General features: G+C 41.7%; 2 pseudogenes across 2 annotated transcripts; one reads left to right on the plus strand and one right to left on the minus strand.

Annotated features, from left to right (window-relative positions):
- Positions 1 to 2,793: 2,793 nt before the first annotated feature.
- Positions 2,794 to 6,789, minus strand: LOC311120084 (THO complex subunit 1-like; annotated as a pseudogene). Its single transcript has 3 exons — positions 5,722 to 6,789; positions 3,093 to 3,190; positions 2,794 to 2,930 (listed from the first exon to the last, which is right to left on the minus strand). The product of its transcript is annotated as a THO complex subunit 1-like (transcript).
- Positions 6,790 to 17,244: 10,455 nt separating this feature from the next.
- LOC311120087 (ornithine decarboxylase antizyme 2-like) lies at positions 17,245 to 22,091 on the plus strand (annotated as a pseudogene). The gene is made up of 5 exons: positions 17,245 to 17,264; positions 18,837 to 19,114; positions 20,022 to 20,194; positions 21,632 to 21,717; positions 21,958 to 22,091. The product of its transcript is annotated as an ornithine decarboxylase antizyme 2-like (transcript).
- Positions 22,092 to 22,769: the final 678 nt, after the last annotated feature.

Genomic DNA, 22,769 nt, shown 5'->3' on the forward strand with positions numbered 1-22,769 from the left:
GCCTTAGTGACTCCCAATCAGAGGCAACGAGTGTCAGCTGTTGGCTGGTTGTCTCTGATTGGGAGCCATATTTAACTGTCTGTTTTTCACTTTGTGTTTGTGGGTTTTTGTTCCGTGTTCGGTCATTGTCACCGTGGACGTTACGAGTCGTTTGTTGTTTTGTTTATTGTGTATATTATCACTGAAGATAATAAATAAACATGTTCGTTCATCACGCTGCGCATTGGTCTACTTCTCTCCCTGACGATCGTGACAGAAAAACCCACCGTACCAGGACCAAGCAGCGTGTCCAGGAACAGGCAGACTGGACATGGGAGGAAGCGCCAGGAAAGGAGATGGAGAGGCTGGCGATGGCCCAGGTGGGCAAATCGTGGTCCTGGGAGGACATGCTCGGGGGCAAAGGGCCATGGGCAAGGATTAAGGCCCTGGCGAGAGAGGAGCAGCGGCGTCAGCAGTGTCATCGTCGGAAGGACGAGAGGCAACCCCAAAAAAATTTTAGGGGGGGGCACACGGCATGGGCGGCTGGGCAGCAGGAGGCTGCCACAGGGCGATTTGGAGAGGAGGCCACCGGGTTTGGGGGCCCAGAAGGCAGGTTGGCGGAGCCTGGAAGGAGAGCGGAACCAACGTCCCGTACTCAGGCATGGGACGGGGCAGGTTCCGCGGTATGCGGAGCGGCGTTCTGTGCCACGAGTTGTCCGGCATAGTCCTGTACGTCCTGTGCGAGCGCCCCGCACGTGTCGTGCGAAGGCGGGTATGCAGCCAGGGCGGAGTGTGCCGGCTCAACGCTCGTGGTCTCCAATGCCTCTCCGCGGTCCCGGATATCCTGCTCCAGTGTCACGTGCTGTTATGCCAGTACGGGTACACAGCCCTGTACGTCCTGTGCGGATGCCTCACACAGAGTGTGTGAGGGTAGGCATTCAGCCAGGACGGGTTGTGGCCGCTCTTCACTCCAGGTCTCCTATCCGTCTCCACAGCCCGGTTCGGCCTGTTCCTGCTCCACGCACCAAGCCTACGGTGTGCGTCGCCAGCCCAGTCCGGCCTGTCCTTGCTCCACGCACCAAGCCTACGGTGTGCGTCGCCAGCCCAGTTCGGCCTGTCCCTGCTCCACGCACCAAGCCTACGGTGTGCGTCGCCAGCCCGGTCCGGCCTGTTCCTGCCCCTCGCACCAAGCCTACGGTGCGAGTCGTCAGCCTGGTCCAGCCTGTTCCTGCCCCTCGCACCAAGCCTACGGTGCGAGTCGTCAGCCTGGTCCAACCTGTTCCTGCCACTCGCACCAAGCCAGGGGTGCGAGTCGTCAGCCTGGTTCAGCTCGTTCCTGCCACTCGCACCAAGCCAGGGGTGCGAGTCGTCAGCCTGGTCCAGCCCGTTCCTGCCACTCGCACCAAGCCAGGGGTGCGAGTCGTCAGTCCGGTGAGGCCCGTTCCGGCTCCACGCACCAAGCCAGGGGTGCGAGTCGTCAGTCCGGTGAGGCCCGTTCCGGCTCCACGCACCAAGCCAGGGGTGCGCATCGTCAGCCCGGTCCGGCCCGTTGCTGCTACACGCACAAAGCCAGGGGTGCGAGTCGTCAGTCCGGCACAACCCGTGCCTGGGTCATCGGTGCCAAATCAGGTACCGCTCAACTGCTCCACTAAGGAGCTGAAGCCTACCGCTCCTGCTACGTCCAGTCCAGCTCCAGCCAGCGGGGCCAGACCGGACCAGGGGCGCTATGGGGGGTTTGTTGGAGGGTGGTGGGCAAGCCCGGAGCCAGAACCGCCGCCGAGGAGGAATGCCCACCCAGCTCTCCCCTATTTTTCTCTGGTTGAGGCGCGGTCGCAGTCCACGCCTTTAGGGGGGGGTACTGTCACACCCTGGCTCTGGGACTCTATATGTTGAGCCAGGGTGTGTTCATTCTATGTGGTTTATTTCTATGTTGGGGGTTCTAGTTTGTCGTTTTCTATGTTTGCCTTAGTGACTCCCAATCAGAGGCAACGAGTGTCAGCTGTTGGCTGGTTGTCTCTGATTGGGAGCCATATTTAACTGTCTGTTTTTCACTTTGTGTTTGTGGGTTTTTGTTCCGTGTTCGGTCATTGTCACCGTGGACGTTACGAGTCGTTTGTTGTTTTGTTTATTGTGTATATTATCACTGAAGATAATAAATAAACATGTTCGTTCATCACGCTGCGCATTGGTCTACTTCTCTCCCTGACGATCGTGACAATCTCTCTCATGGTTATCAAATATGTTGTGGCAGATACAACCCACACTGTTTATGTTACAGTGGTACACCTTTGTCCACATTGAGGATTTTACATAACTGAAAAAAGCATCAATCAACTGGATAGAATTAGAACATGTATGACATAGGCAATAAGAATAAACACTGTCTTCCATGTTTTCATTGTGTAGAAGGATACAGGTGTGACAAAGCGCACAAGTGGAGGTTTGACGGGGTAGTCAGCCCCAAACTGACAGTACAACTCAAAGACTCCATCCTCATAAGGTGTATCAGGAGGGCCTTGCATGAGAATCTTCCAAAAATGCTGAAAGGTATGGAATCAGAGGGGTTCAATGTTTTAGACAATATTGTGCAAAATGATTCAAATAATAACCAACTGGTCATCTGGATGGGAGGTTGATTTGACCACTTTACAGTCAAGCAAACAAACCAATAACTTGAGGCTGTTACTGTCACGGTCCATATAGAGTATATCAAGCATTAACAATGTTATTATAAATCATTATGAAAAGTATATTTATACTAAGCGTTACCAGATCAATAACACTTAAAACAATACCCCAATAATGTTTACTTACTAAAGTCTGACTCTGAAGGCAAAACAGTGCAGAATGGGTGTGGGTCACAGTGCAGGCTCTTCAGCTCTTCCAGAAGGCGTTTGTCCTTCTCTAAAAAGCAGCCGCTCTTGGATTCCTGGATCTTCTTTTTCAATGCACTATTTTGTGACATATTAGTTTTGTTAGAGCAATAAAGTAGTGTACCTCAATTTCAACATTATATAAATGCTTCTTGAATAGTAGTTAGTAGTGGAAGTAAATGACAGTTTGCAATGGAATTGGATCCCAGAATTAAATGCTGATAATGGAATTGCACTTACCTCTCTGTCCCAGTCACTTTATAATTTAGTCGACTTGGCAGAGCAACCTCTGGCTTCTCATCATAACCTCGGTTGGCGAAGAGAGCAACTAGAACTTTCTGTAGAGGCAAATGAGCATTGTTCAGTACAATTTAATATCAATGTTATTAACTTCCATATTTAAATAAAATAAAAATGTATTTGTCACATGCAACTTTACCGTAAAATGCTTGCTTCCCAACGATGCAAAGTTTTAAAAATCATACAAATAGTAACACAAGAGGAATAAAATACACAATAATTAAGCTATATACAGGGAGTACCAGTACCAGATCAATGTGCAGGTGTGAGAGGTATTTGAGGTAGATATGTACATGAAGGCAGGGTAAAGTGACTAGGCATCAGGATAGATAATAATAAGGTATTTGAGGTAGATATGTACATGAAGGCAGGGTAAAGTGACTAGGCATCAGGATAGATAATAATAAGGTATTTGAGGTAGATATGTACATGAAGGCAGGGTAAAGTGACTAGGCATCAGGATAGATAATAATAAGGTATTTGAGGTAGATATGTACATGAAGGCAGGGTAAAGTGACTAGGCATCAGGACAGATAATAATAAGGTATTTGAGGTAGATATGTACATGAAGGCAGGGTAAAGTGACTAGGCATCAGGATAGATAATAATAAGGTATTTGAGGTAGATATGTACATGAAGGCAGGGTAAAGTGACTAGGCATCAGGACAGATAATAATAAGAGTAAAATAAAGTAAAGAGTAAAATAAAGAACAAGAATCGTATTATTTTATATAAAATACATGGAAACATTTGTCCTATTTGAATAGGTTTCATTTAATAGATCATACCTCGCTCCGAATGTAGGATGGGTCCAATTTCTTCTTCAGCTTCCTCATCTCCAAAGACAGAACGGTTTCCATTTCAAAGAGCTTCAGACCAGCTTTACTCATCTCTGGTTTGAAACAACACCCTCCTACCAGACATGGATGGTTTGAAACAACACCCTCCTACCAGAATCTCCAGAGTCTCTGTAAATGTGTGGAGTTTTAACTGATGAGTCAAACTTCACCAAGCCAATGACATTATGAAAATCGTACGCCATGCTTCTAGTTGCGAAGTTATCAAAGAGCTGTTTAACAGCATCCAACCGTGTTATTTTGTCATCAGAATCATAGCATGTCTCGTTCATGGAGGAGCTCGAATCCACTAGCACCTAAAAGGTTGGATGGAGAAGTATTATTTAGCTATAACAAAACGGAGGAGCTAACTATCTGTTATATTGTATACCTTTATTACACCAACATTGATCGTTTTTGGCTAGCATCTTTATCATTCAAGGTATCTATCTGTAAAACCATTGGCTGCTCCTTGGTGTTTGCCAACATCTCATAATTTGAGCCATAGAAGGGGGTCAAACTTGCCAAGTGTCAAAACTGACCTTAGCTTAGATGCAGATATATAAATATATGCAAATATAAATATCATTAATTATATATTGTGGCGTACCGCGGACAAGCCACCAGGCTGAGTCTACATCACGCGGCGGTGGCTCCCTCATGCTGGACGTGCCAGGTCTCAACGGGTCCTCCCGCCAGGACTAATTGGGGCCGATTGAGGCTGGTGAGTAATCAAGGGGCTGATTGCTCACCAGCCGCACGGGGCTGCCAGGAGGGCAACACACGGGAGGGTTGGAGGTAGTGAGAGGTTGCTACCGGATAGATGTCCTCATGGTCTGCTAGAACCGAGGGGATCGGTGTTCTACCCCAGAGGAGACAGCATTCCCAGAAGGCGGTAACCCGGAAGAGGTCTCCTGGAGGGGACCTGTATCTTTTCTTTTCTTTATTGGTTTAAATAAACACCCTTGAAACTGAGGTGTCACACTTGTGTCTGATCTGTGTAGATCAAACCCCCTGGTCTGCCACAATATATATAATTAATTATCATAAATATGTATCATATATATCAGAATATCTTGAATTACCAGTATGGCCTCTTTAGGAGTCCTGGTGGTCATGAAGGTCAGGTCACTTCTGATGTCTCTCATTCTGGTGAAAATTTTAAACATACAATCAGGAATAAAAGTGCCATGGAACATCACGTCTGGCATTATTTTACATTTACATTTGAGTCATTTAGCAGACGCTCTTATCCAGAGCGACTTACAGTTAGTGAGTGAATACATATTTGTATATTTTCCATACTGGCCCCCCGTGGGAATCAAACCCACAACCCTGGCGTTGCAAGCGCCATGCTCTACCAACTGAGCTACACGGGGCCCACAGTGTACATTCAATACAGTGCAGTGTCCACTTATAACCTTAGCTCTCACACCCTCCCTTCCACAAAGATATACGTCAGTACTTTTCCCATCACCCAGGATTTCTCCATGCATATCATAAGACTTCTTATCAGTCAGGAGAGGCTTTGAGTTATTGGGAGCACACATTCCTATAGTTCACTAAATAATTACACTTCTCATTCACAAAGAGCTTGAACCTAACACCACTTTCAATCTCTAAGGATATCAAAACAATCTATTCATACTAAGAGGATATAATGATATAAAACTGTAATGATATAGAACAGTCATTTACAATCTATCAGATGAAAAACACACACACACACGCACCTGGTACACAACGTAGGTGGTCTCCTCCATCCATGAACACTGATCATCATTCAGGATACAACTGGAGCTTTTGAACTGGACCTGTCCCTTGAGGTACTGGAACAGGATAAGGTACTGCAGGAGGATGTGTCGTCTGAAATTACTGTCACTGAGCTGCAGGTCCATCACCTTCTCGCTGGTGAGGAACTTGGCAAAGTAAACGTGGTCTCCTCCTGCCATCCTCAGCTCTTCCAGCTTGCTTTTAGAAGCCTGCATGTCGTCCAGCTTGAAGCTTTTAAACACTGCCAGCGTCTCGTCTGAATACTTGAGGAAAGTCATCCAGGAGAACTTGTCATAACACTGAACAGGGGTTATGCAGAGTCCAGAACTTTCTGTATAGGTTGTAGTCGATAGGGATGGAACATGGAGCAGGTGCACTATGTTCCTCATCTCCCATCTCCCCCTCCTCCACTTCCATCCTATCCTCTTTCTCCTCTCTGGGCTTCTGGCCAAGAGTGCTCTCTTGCTCATTTTTGTTGAATACTGTGATGTTGTCGAAATTAAACTGGCTCTGCAGGTTCAGACCTGATTTCTCAGACAGGGGAAAGAGACGAGCCAGGAACAGCTGGATCCGTCCACAGAAGACTGTGTTCTGAGACTTGGACAACCTCCTCAAAAGATCATTACACATCCTTAACGAGTAGTTCTTCCCAGCAGTGTAAAAGGAGTTAGACTTCCAGGTGGAGACATTCTCTTCAACAAAGGAGAAGATCTTATCACACTGGTCCAGAGGAAGACAGTCCAGAACATCTCCCAACAGTAGGAAAGGAGTGGTGGCGGAGCAGATACCTTCAGTGACTCCATCAATGCTGAGATAGATGAGAGACAGGAAGTCATCGACGAGTGCTTTCTTTTCCACAATCTGCTCCTCCAGGACCTGCCTCAGAGCTTGGTCAAGGGTGGTCTTCTTCTCTGTATCATTTCCAGTGATCTGGTTGAATGCGTTTAACAAAGGTTTGCTGGTTTTGTTGTCCAACGCACTTCTGTATCTTTTGCATCGTTGAAATTGAATAAAGTCAGTAAAGACATCTTAAACATGACGTTGACATCATGAGCTGTAGCTGCAACAATAGTCTACCTATAGAAATATCATTCACTTCTAGGAGTTTCCATAGGTAGAACTATATTATGGACTGGCTTTCAATAGGTACTATATTATGGACTGGCTTTCAATAGGTACAACTATATTATGGACTGGCTTTCAATAGGTAGAACTATATTATGGACTGGCTTTCAATAGGTACTATATTATGGACTGGCTTTCAATAGGTAGAACTATATTATGGACTGGCTTTCAATAGGTACAACTATATTATGGACTGGCTTTCAATAGGTACTATATTATGGACTGGCTTTCAATAGGTACAACTATATTATGGACTGGCTTTCAATAGGTAGAACTATATTATGGACTGGCTTTCAATAGGTAGAACTACATTATGGACTGGCTTTCAATAGGTACAACTATATTATGGACTGGCTTTCAATAGGTAGAACTATATTATGGACTGGCTTTCAATAGGTACAACTATATTATGGACTGGCTTTCAATAGGTACTATATTATGGACTGGCTTTCAATAGGTAGAACTATATTATGGACTGGCTTTCAATAGGTAGAACTATATTATGGACTGGCTTTCAATAGGTACTATATTATGGACTGGCTTTCAATAGGTAGAACTATATTATGGACTGGCTTTCAATAGGTACAACTATATTATGGACTGGCTTTCCATAGGTAGAACTATATTATGGACTGGCTTTCAATAGGTAGAACTATATTATGGACTGGCTTTCAATAGGTAGAACTATATTATGGACTGGCTTTCAATAGGTACAACTATATTATGGACTGGCTTTCAATAGGTACAACTATATTATGGACTGGCTTTCAATAGGTAGAACTATATTATGGACTGGCTTTCAATAGGTACTATATTATGGACTGGCTTTCCATAGGTAGAACTATATTATGGACTGGCTTTCAATAGGTAGAACTATATTATGGACTGGCTTTCAATAGGTAGAACTATATTATGGACTGGCTTTCAATAGGTAGAACTACATTATGGACTGGCTTTCAATAGGTACTATATTATGGACTGGCTTTCAATAGGTACTATATTATGGACTGGCTTTCAATAGGTAGAACTATATTATGGACTGGCTTTCCATAGGTAGAACTATATTATGGACTGGCTTTCAATAGGTACAACTATATTATGGACTGGCTTTCAATAGGTACAACTATATTATGGACTGGCTTTCAATAGGTAGAACTATATTATGGACTGGCTTTCAATAGGTAGAACTATATTATGGACTGGCTTTCAATAGGTAGAACTATATTATGGACTGGCTTTCAATAGGTACAACTATATTATGGACTGGCTTTCAATAGGTAGAACTATATTATGGACTGGCTTTCAATAGGTAGAACTATATTATGGACTGGCTTTCAATAGGTACTATATTATGGACTGGCTTTCAATAGGTAGAACTATATTATGGACTGGCTTTCAATAGGTAGAACTATATTATGGACTGGCTTTCAATAGGTAGAACTATATTATGGACTGGCTTTCCATAGGTAGAACTATATTATGGACTGGCTTTCAATAGGTACTATATTATGGACTGGCTTTCAATAGGTAGAACTATATTATGGACTGGCTTTCAATAGGTAGAACTATATTATGGACTGGCTTTCAATAGGTAGAACTATATTATGGACTGGCTTTCCATAGGTAGAACTATATTATGGACTGGCTTTCCATAGGTAGAACTATATTATGGACTGGCTTTCAATAGGTACAACTATATTATGGACTGGCTTTCAATAGGTAGAACTATATTATGGACTGGCTTTCCATAGGTAGAACTATATTATGGACTGGCTTTCCATAGGTAGAACTATATTATGGACTGGCTTTCAATAGGTACAACTATATTATGGACTGGCTTTCAATAGGTACAACTATATTATGGACTGGCTTTCAATAGGTAGAACTATATTATGGACTGGCTTTCCATAGGTAGAACTATATTATGGACTGGCTTTCCATAGGTAGAACTATATTGTGGACTGGCTTTCAATAGGTAGAACTATATTATGGACTGGCTTTCCATAGGTACAACTATATTATGGACTGGCTTTCAATAGGTACAACTATATTATGGACTGGCTTTCAATAGGTACTATATTATGGACTGGCTTTCAATAGGTACAACTATATTATGGACTGGCTTTCAATAGGTACTATATTATGGACTGGCTTTCAGAAATGTCTAAGTAGTGCATTTAAAATTTTGATTATGAAAGCAATTCAGCCCTGTACCCTACCTTTTAAATAATGAATCTGGTTATGCTGCCAGGTAACCTACATTATACAGCATTTCACAAGTCTGAAGAATAGTTAAGCACATTTAACTTTTCATGTCCATTACAATTTAACAGGATGAGGTAGATCAGGTTTAAAGCTAGAATCCTTAGTTGCTACATCCATTTTTGGACTTATAAATTAATGATATATACCCATTTATTCGTGAAAAATATAACTTATAAATGCCTCATGAGCTTAGTTCAACTGTCGTCATCTCATCAGGACCCAACATATAAACTTGTTTTACTCCAATGTTTGTAAACAAAGTAAATGTAAACAAACACTGTATAGCCTCAAAACATGGTTACAACTATACTTTTCATGTCATGGATGGTCAGTCCTACCATACATAGCGCTCGCTTTGAATTTGAGAATGGTTACATTACTCCAGGCCCATCCCTCAGCTTTGTTATTGTTTCAATTAAGGATTCCAGCTTTAAGGCCAGAAGTTTGATGGAAAAGATAGTTCAGTTCGTTAGTTGATCAAATGTTTTTCTTCATGAACAGCCCAACAGTTATTGTGATGCTTCATGTCATCGCAAACAAAGTATTTGACTCATTTTCAGATGAGGTACTTACGCATTTGCCAATTCGTCCACATTAAACGTTTTGAATTTCATAGCTAAGCAATCAAAAACGTAGATATCCTGAGGAGATCCTTTTTGTTTACAGATGTAAACACCAAGGTTATCTGTCAAGGAGAGGCATTTGTTAAAATACAACAAACAAGTATTTCTCAAAAAACAACCTGCAACCAATCATTAGATGACAATCAAATGACAATAATAGTCCAGCATTTACAATAACTAGACAGCCGCGGCAGAACGTTTCTATTCTCCTAAAATGGATCATAACTCATAAGCAGAGCCTACTCAGAAATGAACATCTAAACACTACTTAAAGTTTCAAATGTTTTTTGTGTGTTTTTGTTCTACTTTACTTTATTTTATAGAACTACTGATATTGATTACTGCATTGTTGGGAAAGAGCTTGCAATTAAGGCATGTCACTGTACTTGTGCACGTGACAATAAAACTTGAAATGACACCAACACAGACTATGTAGCATCCTTCAAGAGGCCTGGGTACAGTCCAAAATATCAACACATTGGACAACTTTAGTTAATTATTTCCCAATCATTATTTTAGATTCTCAAATGTATGCTAACATCCTTCTACCTAAGGACATTTCAATAGATTTCATTGCAGGAATATCTAAAACATTGGTCAGATTCACACGGAATGTCCCTGATGCATTGTACCAAGACTCAAATTATTCTAGTTATCATAACAAATATTTTGGGAAACAAGGCACAGTAGCCTACTTTCTTCCAAGAGAACGAGACGTGGCCCATTCACTCCAACATCCTTCAACTGTAATGCTGGAGTCACCGTGAGATTAACGTATTCTTTCACTTTTTCGTTCATCTTGGCAAATGTGTCATCGAGATCAATCTGAAAGCTTTAATTTTTATTCAACATTTAGCATTATTATCAACACATATATTTATATTGAACTTATTGTGTGATAAAAGCAATGTAAAGAGGAATCATGCTTTTGGCCAGTCACAAGTCCAGATGAAGCCCACTTAGGGAATGTTTTGATGAATGGAGGCAGACTGAGCAAAATCCTTTCAACATCAGAGGCTCTAGACATTGAAGTCTCTGTCAGGATCTCCACAGAGCAGTTTAGGATTTTCTCTCCATCTTAACAATGGGAAAACAGTATATGATGCAATTAGAGATCATGCTACATACAACTATTAAAAAACACTGAAGTTTGCTGATGTTTCATTTTACCTTTGACTTTCTGCAGAACATACTTTCTTTCAAAGACATCTGGTAACCCAGGTACTCGAACTGGGTCGCAGAAGCGCTCTCCTGGTCGAGAGGTCAAGTCTATCGGTACATAGACCTCATGTTGTGAACTCTCTTTCTAGGGTAGATAGAAAGGTCAAAAGTATTTTTCACACACAGTGGTTTGTTTGATATATGTACACAGTGTTATGGCTGTAAAGTCAAGGTGCAGTATCTCAATTCCCCATTTAAGTTATTTATTAACGTGTTTCATTAGGCTACAGCAGGAACAGCTTTAATCAACAGCATCTCAAAACACAATGGGTATACCTTTGCTTCAGATAACAGGTAGGCCCAGCACACTGGTGCATTCTCAAAAACCTCAGTCTTCAATGATCTTGTCACCTCTTCTTTTGTGGAGGCTTGGCAACAGCTCTCTGAAGAGATTGTACAATCCTTCAACGATAGCAACCTAAAACAAATGTAAACATTTTATGAATCCATTTGTGGACGTATTAAATTATATTATATGTGTACGCTTTTGTGACAAAATATATATCACCTTCTGGGTCCTTGTTCCAATCTCATTTCTGCACAACAGCTGATGCAGACTTTGGGCCAAAGGATTGCACCCACTGAGCTTTCGAATGTATGCAGTCACTTTGTTTAATCCATCTCCAGAACGTTGTTCTCTACTGTTCTGTAAAGATTAGGGGGAAAGCATCGAATGTATTATAGCAGGGGTCGAAGTCCATGTCAGAACCAATGAGACAAAGGAACCCCATTGCACGGTTTGCCTGAGCATGGTCAAACATGACAAGACAGTGTAAATATTGGAATATCTCACAATGGTATATAGTGAAGAAAAGAAAGCACTGAGTCCTTTCTGGGTTTGTTCCACTGAGGGTACGACATCATTCAAGTAGAATTCCGTAGTGTCTGGACGCTCATCAGGGAAGGAGGACAAAGAAAATCCCACAGTTGACTCCTCAGTGATTCCACAATCTAGCAAAGTTTGTCCAACTCCACCGAGTTCACTTCTGCAGAAACATCAATACTGACTTAATAATGACGGCTTATCGTGGCTAGTGATGCTGTGTGAGAGAAAAAGTTGTATTGACACTATAGGTAGTCAAAACATTAGATGTGCTGAGGTTTTTAAATGTATGTGTTTTTTATGCTATCAAATGTATAAAAAATTCCTTAACGATTAAATTAATGAATGAACATAAGATTACTTGTAATGGAGGACATGTGCTGGGATTCCACTTTCACCAGAGAGCCTCTGTCTCAGATCTCGTAGTGTGTCACTTACCAAGTCCACCTTGACCTCAAAGTGTCCCTGTTGATGAAAAGTTTTCATATAAAGTATTAAAGGTAGACTCAGCGAGATGACGTAGATGCACAAAGTAAACAGCATAGTGGGTCAAATAAAGAGCGCAAGGCTAAACTTCTCAGCTGTTTTGGTCCCATAGCTAACGCCTTGGTCCTATAGCTAACGCCTTGGTCCCATAGCTAACGCCTTGGTCCTATAGCTAACGCCTTGGTCCCATAGCTAACGCCTTGGTCCTATAGCTAACGCCTTGGTCCTATAGCTAACGCCTTGGTCCCATAGCTAACGCCTTGGTCCTATAGCTAACGCCTTGGTCCGATAGCTAACGCCTTGGTCCTATAGCTAACGCCTTGGTCCTATAGCTAACGCCTTGGTCCTATAGCTAACGCCTTGGTCCCGTAGCTAACGCCTTGTAGCAGCGGGAATAGAACCTGCACACATACGCAGATACTGTGTGTGAGCAACGTCTTGCATCGCGCTCATCGCAATATCTGCGGTGCTGCTCTTGGCAACATCATTTCGCTGAGTCTACCTTTAAATAAGGGACAGCAATGATTTTACGAAGAAATCCTGGTATCACACCCTTTCATACACACAGGCTACAGTAATAGCTGATTTGTGGTTTATCCTGCATTCACAGTGTGTACGCTCACACACACAGAATGTGGCATTGAAAAACACTTCCCCCACTTCACCAGTCAACGTATAACCATCTGTGTATCGAACGCAGACCCAATAGAGTGCACCAATGTAAAGATGAATTCACCTTGAGCATGATGTGGCATCCAACATTATCCTCTCCTGTCATGTCAGTCGTTTCTTGCAGTGTCTCTAGCAGGGCTGGTCTCAAGTTCTCCTTGGGTGTAAACATGGCATAGAGCTCACGTCCATTTTCAATGTGCCTGTCTTTCAAAGACCCTAATGGGTGAAATGTAAGATGGTCCACGTCATTACACAAGTTTATTTTCACTCAATTTTTACTGAAGTAGACAATAATTGCCAACCCTTTCAAATGGACGCATCAGATCTTCCACTGTGTTTTGGACAGGATCCATGTCTGCATTCTAAATTGTACAAAAGGGAGTAAGGAAAGTTAGTGATGTGACGCTTTTGATTTCTCACCTCTTTCCTATAAGGACTACATAAAGATGGTGTATATCTATAAGGACTACATAAAGATGGTGTATGTCTATAAGGACTACATAAAGATGGTGTATGTCTATAAGGACTACATAAAGATGGTGTATGTCTATAAGGACTACATAAAGATGGTGTATGTCTATAAGGACTACATAAAGATGGTGTATGTCTATAAGGACTACATAAAGATGGTGTATGTCTATAAGGACTACATAAAGATGGTGTATGTCTATAAGGACTACATAAAGATGGTGCATGTCTATAAGGACTACATAAAGATGGTGTATGTCTATAAGGACTACATAAAGATGGTGTATGTCTATAAGGACTACATAAAAACGGTGTATGTCTATAAGAACTACATAAAGATGGTGTATGTCTATAAGGACTACATAAAGATGGTGTATGTCTATAAGGACTACATAAAGATGGTGTATATCTATGACTACATAAAGATGGTGTATGTCTATAAGGACTACATAAAGATGGTGTATGTCTATAAGGACTACATAAAGATGGTGTATGTCTATAAGGACTACATAAAGATGGTGTATGTCTATAAGGACTACATAAAGATGGTGTATGTCTATAAGGACTACATAAAGATGGTGTATGTCTATAAGGACTACATAAAGATGGTGTATATCTATGACTACATAAAGATGGTGCATGTCTATAAGGACTACATAAAGATGGTGTATGTCTATAAGGACTACATAAAGATGGTGTATGTCTATAAGGACTACATAAAGATGGTGTATATCTATGACTACATAAAGATGGTGCATGTCTATAAGGACTACATAAAGATGGTGTATGTCTATAAGGACTACATAAAGATGGTGTATGTCTATAAGGACTACATAAAGATGGTGTATGTCTATAAGGACTACATAAAGATGGTGTATGTCTATAAGGACTACATAAAGATGGTGTATGTCTATAAGGACTACATAAAGATGGTGTATGTCTATAAGGACTACATAAAGATGGTGTATGTCTATAAGGACTACATAAAGATGGTGTATGTCTATAAGGACTACATAAAGATGGTGTATATCTATAAGGACTACATAAAGATGGTGTATATCTCACCTGTGATCTCTTTTGGCTCAGGACAGTGAGGGTATGTGTACCGCAGTTGGAAAGCCTCCATTGGTTTTTGTACAGGCATCGCTCGTTGTGAGGCTCTGAGTCTTTGGATCAAATCTTTCATTTTCTCAAAGCGATTCTTCTCTACTTGACTGAAACCTGTTAGCAAATTATGGGCATTGGACAAGTTGAATGCATGTCTATGGTGAGTGAGACAACCTATTTTTGTTTTTTTAAGTGAATGTACATATGACCAAGCAGAACAGTTTACATATGACCAAGCAGAACAGTTTACATATGACCAAGCAGAACAGTTTACATATGACCAAGCAGAACAGTTTACATATGACCAAGCAGAACAGTTTACATATGACCAAGCAGAACAGTTTAAAGTGGAATAATGCAGTTGATGGCATGATGGGATACTTTAAATCACCGAGTCAGTAACCGGTCTGTGACCTTACCCATTTTGTCTAAATCTTCACCATTTACGCCGTCAGTGAAATCGCTCTCATCTTGGACACCCAAAATGAGGAATTTGTGGTAGTAGGTGTCCAGTCTGTGCTGCTGGAGAAGGTTGTATATGGTATCCATCTAGATAGAACAATCAGGTCAGACATCAAATATTTTGAGAACTTGTTTTGGCACAGGACTTTTCCTCTCTGCCAAATAATCCACTGCACCAAGAAGAAGAGATTGCGTTTGTTTGTAATTCACTTGAGAAAAACTAAGAAATAACGGGGATTGTATCATGTCGACGTCTCTTTATTCTCTAGAGAACTGCCGTTTCTTCACAAACTAAAATGTTTTTTTATTAGTGTTATTTTAAATGTTGAGTATGAACATGCCTCCAACCTGCACTGCATACCTTAAATCACTGGATTTGTACTTAGTAATGGCTGTGACAATAGCTTTGACGGTTTGTTGGCCTTTTAAGTCCTCTGGCCTCATGTTCTGGAGTAGCCTTGGAAAACTGAGTTTTTTAAAGACATTACACATATAGGTATGAAGCAGCTCACACACCTGGGGTGTATTCACTAGGAACCAAACAGAACCTAATAGAACCAAACAGAAGTAAATGGAACAAAACGGGGAGGGACCTACCTGAATTGGTCCAATAGAAACTCTTATTTTTCGTTGCAAAACGTTTTGGACTAATGATTACACAACTGATTAAACATATTGCATTCTAAACTGAAGTCCATGATAAGTAGATTTTTGGAGTCAAGTGTGTTAGTAGTGTGTGGGACAAAAGTGTGTCAATCAGACCCCTGGGGACGGTTTTCCAAAAGTTATCAGATCGGATTACCCCTATCGGATAGGATTAGAATAGGTTTTTTTTAAACTGAAAAATAGGATTCTGATCCACCGGAGAGGGATAAGGATTTGGTCATCCAATCTGACCTTTAATCCGGGATTGTAGGTCGTTCTGTGTTTTTCAAAACTCAAAGGTAGTGATTAGGATAGTTTTGATCCCAAAAATCAGGATTATCTTGATTCCACTAGAAGGGTGGATTTAGAAAGGTGAAAGGTACTACAACCAAGAAATGTCAATGTAACTATGGAGAGGTTGAAAAAACCAAAGGTTCATTATGTTAAATTGACCGCAGTATAGGTAGGCCAATGTGGTCAGTTGTTATATTGAGAAGTGTCAAATAAATGCATCTATTTACTTATAAGTGATATGGAGGCTCTATTATTTTTAATCAAGGTACCTTATTCATGTAGTTTACTCATTTCTGTTTCCTTGACAGTGAATAAGTAGTACCACAACCTGTCCAGTAGATGGCAAGGTGTAGGCCTGTTCAAAGCACTGAAAATCTGGATTGTGATCTTGATATTGTGGTATCTGGATCAGAATGCTCCTATCCAATTATTTTCTGGAAAAACGGCTCAAAAACGGACATATCGATCTTGTCCTGGATAGCAAAAATGAGGATTACAGAATCCGGATCATTCTGATCCCCTAAAATGTTTTGAAAAACCAGCCCGAGGACTGGAGTTGCTCATCCCTGGTCTGGAGTATGCCAGGCTATGCCTTAACCAGGCCTTACCTTGGTCTGGTGTGCATTAGTATTACAGGCCTATATTACATGTCATAATTTTTCATGTTGACATTATGAATCAATGATATTAAATGTGTGCATTTTTACAGTGAGTTTAGCTAGATAAATGTGACCACTTTGAGCGCGCGATAACGTTAGCTAGCTGCGCACCGTCAGGCCCGGCCAGGTAATAATGGACAACTTTTTCAGGAACTATGCAATAATACTCACCTTTACACACTGAAGGCCTGCCATTGGGTCTCTATCATAAGTGACAGGAGTTATATAGCTATGCCTACTCAGTCGGCTACGTTTACACTACGGAGACGAAACGTTTGATAGCTGGGTTCAGCAGCTGCTCGTCTTCAACACAGTATCAACGTTTTGGGGGATTTTCTTTTGTAACTACGTTTTCATTTCCGGATTTCTACACTTGTTTTTACTGTTGGAAATCTGTCGGATTGATCACCAGGGAACTCCTGTCATGATTCCAGTGCGTCTTTGCACGGTGCACACAGGCGAGTCGGAGAGCAGTTCTGTCCTAACTGCGCTGCACTGCAACTGAGAAATAGGACGGTCCTTAGGACTAGTTTGCACTTCACGGATGGTGAATTATTCTGCCGAACGTCTATTGAATAGCTATTGTTTTGGTTTTAAGGAAATTCCTTTTTCATTCTATTTTATTTTCTCATAATGTCAGCCGCTGAAGAGAGGTAAGTATTCCTGATATTGTTGATGGTTTAATTTGTGGAGCAGATTGATTTCATGATTTGGACAACATTGAGTAAATATATTAATTAATATTGCAAACATAATTTATGGTAAAATATGCTGCTGTCTAAAAACACGAATATCTTACTTTCTAGAGAGCAACAACACTTTTGCAGCTATTCTGTTGGTGTAGTTCCTACAATAATTCATGCAGTTTTTTGAAGGGTGCGATTGTGCGCTCCTTCAACAGATTCCTCTATTACAGATAGCTAGCTACTTAAAGTGATTGTTATTTGAAGTTTAAAAAAAATGGATCCTGTGACTGGTGTATCTGATAATATTGACTCATGTAGGTCACCAGGTATAATATCCAATTTGTGAAAAGTGCATGCATTCAAAACAGAGATAATGCCAATGTAGACAGACTAGCTGTCTGAAACCCGTGTTGCCCATTGTTCCTCAAAAGAGTGCATCATGCATTCTTCAGTAATCACTTTTATTGACTAATGGCTCAACAGCTTAATTTTAATGATTAATGAACCACTATCCAATGACAAAATACCAATGGCAAATCCAGCTCCATTTTACATCACTGTAACATAATGTTGTCATTTGCATGGAGCAGTTTCTTTGCATAATTTTTTCTTCAACCTCCTTCCAAGCACATAGTAGGGCTATGAGAATCTCTGCCTCAGCACAATTCCTGCCACCTGATCTGTCCCTGTTACACAACCCATGGTTTATGCAGACTCCCCCCAGAGGATTGGATAAGCCACTCGGAAATAGTACCCCTACTTGAATGGATAGTAGACCCTCTTTCTCCCACAGTGCAGCAAACGGAGATGCAGATTATAATAAGTGTGTGGTCAGTAAGGTAGCTAGATGGACCTGAGGCCTACTTTTCTAGAAACAGTTCTATATGTGTCTTGTTGTGATGTGTTCTCAGTATACAGCACAGGAGGTTGGTGGAACCTTAATTGGGGAGGACGGGCTCGTGGTAATGGCTGGAGTGGAGTTAGTGGGATGGTATCAAATACGTTTGTTTGATGCCATACCATTTGCGCCGTTCCAGACATTATCATGAGCCGTCCTCCCCTCAGCAGCCTCCACTGGTATATAGGTCAGGTTAGAGGTGACGTCCACTAGCCCACACTAGGTCATGGTTTCCTACCAAGGCTCTTAATTCCTGACCTAATTCCCTCTCTGCCAGTGAGCTGTAAATAATGAGTTTTTTTAAAGGTTGGTTTAGTACAACAATAGAACCTTGGAACAGTTTTGAGTGTGCGTTCAAATGTGGGGTGTTTTGAGTGAACAAACTCTGCAGACATTTTTCATTAAATGTTTCATTGGAAGTACAATAGGCTACGTAGCTTTAATCACAGCCTGCATATACAGTAAAATAGCACTCTGAGGTGAAAGGCTTTTTCTCAGGCTAGTTCCTCTTAACATGTCTCTACTGATTTTATTTGAACTGGTACCCTATGCTAACTGACCCTCCTATCCAAAGCCACTTATATTACAATAACTTTAGCTTGACTTACCCAACCTCACCTTGTTGCTCTGTGTACCTCCAGTCCCATGTTGGTGTCGTATATGGGCTGCTCCAAACACCAGCCTCCAGGACCTCTGTGTACCTCCAGTCCCATGTTGGTGTCGTTTATGGGCTGCTCCAAACACCAGCCTCCAGGGCCTCTGTGTACCTCCAGTCCCATGTTGGTGTCGTATATGGGCTGCTCTAAGCACCAGGCCCCAGGGCCTCTGTGGTGCTCCTGATGCCCCTCACTCACCGCTGAAGATCCCAGGTGGGCGAGGGACTGGCAGGGATCCCCCTCTCCATGTGCTCCTTCACAAAGTGAGTCCCTATAGGGCCCCATCCCAATAGCCAAACAATGCATTCTTCCTTCATTGAAGTTATCAATCAAAGATCTGAGATAATTGGATTGGTTAAAGCAATGCGGTTGGAAACCTGAATTTCACTTATCCAAACACACAGGTCATAAGGGAAGAAATTAGGAAGGATGTCTGTTTTTATAACCATGAGGACTTTCCGAAGATGAATGGTAAAAATGTGCTAATGTTGTCAAAAGATACATTGCATCTTACTGTTTAGCTTTATAGTCATAAGCCTACAGGCCTTTCATTTGATCTATGCTCCATCTATCATTTGAGAGACTACAGTCTATTTACATGGTTTGTTTAGCTACTTGTTAACATGTTCAGGGATGTGGGTCACTGTGTCAGGCGCCAAAACCCACTCTCATTAACCCAGAAAGCTACTGAACCACAAAATGACACAAGCCCAAATACACTCAACATTCCTGCACATACCCAAAAGCATGCTCTTAAAGTTAGGTTAATCCTTGCTACTTTCATAGTGAAAAGTGACCCTTGTACACAAGGACAAGTTTCACCCAAGACTGCCTGTAATGACTCAACATTTGAGAAAAGGCAGAGAATGGCTTGAATATCGCTATGTGTATAGGTTAATGTCGGTCACTGTATTGATCAAACAGCAATGGTGAAGAGAGTAATTCTGCTGGAGGTCCATTGGTTTGAAAATATTATGCTCATAGGCAAATCATAACAACAGGAATCCCTTATTTAAGATAGATGCTAGATCAGGCTAAAGTGTAACCTACCTAGTTCCTAGATTAATAGCTGACAAAGACCTATGTTATGGGTCGAAACCTTGTCCATCTAATAACTGTGGAAGTTCTGTATCGAACAGTGTGCCAATACGTTTTGCTTTCCTCTCTCAGGATGGAAGGCTGACAGTGACCCAGGTGACCTCTGTTCGTGGAGCTCTCCCCATCCTGCACTTTCACTACCAGCTGAGCGAGCACCGCAATGCATGCTGGGAGACTGTGTTCACCTCAGACAGCCTCTTCCTGGAGATCCCAGAGGGGTCACTCCCTGAGGGCAGCAAAGAGGGGTGAGGAGGAACTGCCGTCTATCCTCGCTGGCTTTATAATCATGCATACATACACCTGTTATAACCATGCATTATGCCATCGGGAAGGCTGGAATTAAGTCTAAAAAATACATTTTTAAGATTGCCAGTGAAGGGAAATATATATATATATATATATATATATATATATATATATAAAAAATCATTTCAAACAACAACAAATTCTTATTTACAATGACGGCCTACGAAGAGACAGAAGGCCTCCTGCAGGGACTGGGGCTGGGATTTAAAATAAAAATGTAGGACAAAACACACATCATGACAAGAGAGACACCACAACACTACATAAAGAGAGACCTAAGACAACAACACAGCATGGCAGCAACACATGACAACACAGCATGGTAGCAACACAACATGACAACAACATGGTAGCAACACAACGTGACAACAACACGGTAGCAACACAACATGACAACAACATGGTAGCAACACAACATGACAACAGCATGGTAGCAGCACAAACATGGTACAAACATTGTTGGGCATAGACAACAGCACAAAGGGCAAAAAGGTAGACAGCAATACATCACATGAAGCAGCCACAAGTGCCTGTAAGAGTGTCCATGATTGAGTCTTTGAATGTAGCGATGGAGATAAAACTGTCCAGTTTGAGAGTTTTTTGCAGCTCGTTCCAGTCGCTAGCTGCAGCGAACTGAAAAGAGGAGCGACCCAGAGATGTGTGTGCTTTGGGGACCTTTAACAGAATGTGACTGGCAGAACGGGTGTTGTATGTGGAGGATGAGGGTTGCAGTAGGTATCTCAGATAGGGGGGAGTGAGGCCTAAGAGGGTTTTATAAATAAGCGTCGGGTATACAGAGATGACCAGTTTACAGAGGAGTGTAGAGTGCAGTGATGTGTCCTATAAGGAGCATTGGTGGCAAATCTGATGGCCGAATGGTAAAGAACATCTAGCCCAGGGTTCTTCAATTCCGGTCCTGGAGGGCCGAAACACCTCTGTTTTTCATCCTCTCCTTCTAATCAGGGGCTAATTCAGACCTGGGACACCAGGTGAGTGCAATTAACTACCAGGTAGAAATAAAAAACAGAAGTGTTTCGGCCCTCCAGGACCGGAATTGAAGAACCCTGATCTAGCCGCTCGAGAGCACCCTTACTGCTGATCTATAAATCTCCGTAATCTAGCATGGGTAGGATGGTCATCTGAATCAGTTTTAGTTTGGCAGCTGGGGTGAAAGAGGAGCGATTACGATAGAGGAAAGCAAATCTAGATTTAACATTATCTTGGATATGCACTGTATTGGGTGGAGCTCCAGAGGACTACTTTGGGAGAATCCTGCATATTACAGTGTGCATGAATATGTAAGGGAATACAAAGGAGCAACACTTACATTATTTGAGATACCCCCCTCTCTTCTTTCCTCTCTTCTCTTTTATCAGACTCACCAGTCTCCTCATGTTCTCCGAAGAAAAGTTAGGAGTCAGCCATGTGTTTCTGTGGTTCTCCAAAAGCAGAGGGGATCAAGGTATGTCTAAGTCTAGACGTGTTCTTTCATGCGCTTTATATTAGACAAATTATTAAATTAGTTGAATTATTTGTTTATTGATCAAATTAATGTCACTTTAGTAACCTCTAACCGTACTGGTGTTAAAAAAAACAATCAGGAATAATGCAAAGTGCACACTAAAATTGAAAAAGGGAAACATAATTTAGATACTGTCTGAACAGTCACGTTAACAATCCTACGTTTTCTACATCTTTCCAGCGCTCCTTACCAGGACTTTCCACTACATAGGCTTTGAGATTATGAAACCAGGCCACCCTCTGATACCGCCCCGAGCAGATCTTGTGTTTTTGGGCTACTCCATGAGTCCAACATGTCCGGAGTCAGAAGATTAATGCCCTCCTGATCAAACCAAACATCACTAATCTATTGCTCTGGCCCAATAGTCTCTTTTCCATGCCCACCTGACCTTTGTTGTTTTTTTTCTATGGTGGGGATAGGAAACAAGGAAAGGAAGCTATTTAAGCATATTGGGACAAGACCCATCTCTCTCTTCCCATATGTAGTGCTGTAGTCGTGACGGAGAGCAAGCCCTTCATTCTGTAGACCTCTTTGGTGATTGAACCTTCAAGGATAGAACTAAAAAGATTGATCCTGTTAGGTGGCTGCGTTCTTGACCTCTTGCATGTTGTGTCGCCAGTTGCCACAGCTTCTACTGCAAGTGGGACACTCAGTGCTAAAAATACTAACTTATTATTTTAAACTCCACAGTGCAGCTAAAGGTGAGGGACTCTAATAAAACTACAGTGTACCGGAAGAGGGGGCTAAGGGCAATATGGCACATAACATTGGAATCTAGATGTCTGGATAATGAAATCATGGGTATGCGTTCAGGACTCATTAACCCTGGTAGATCTTTTTGTTTTACTGAAGCGCTGCAACAAATGTTACAAATTTTACAATGCAAATGTCTCCGTTGTCTTGAATTGAGTGAATGATCGATGTAAACTCCCATTATTGACATGCAGACTTCAAAGACTCGTTAAGTCAGTGACAATACATCGCTTAACTGT

Source organism: Coregonus lavaretus (assembly GCF_964263955.1).
Source record: "Coregonus lavaretus genome assembly, contig: HAP1_SCAFFOLD_2849, whole genome shotgun sequence".
Taxonomy (NCBI): Eukaryota; Metazoa; Chordata; class Actinopteri; order Salmoniformes; family Salmonidae; genus Coregonus; species Coregonus lavaretus.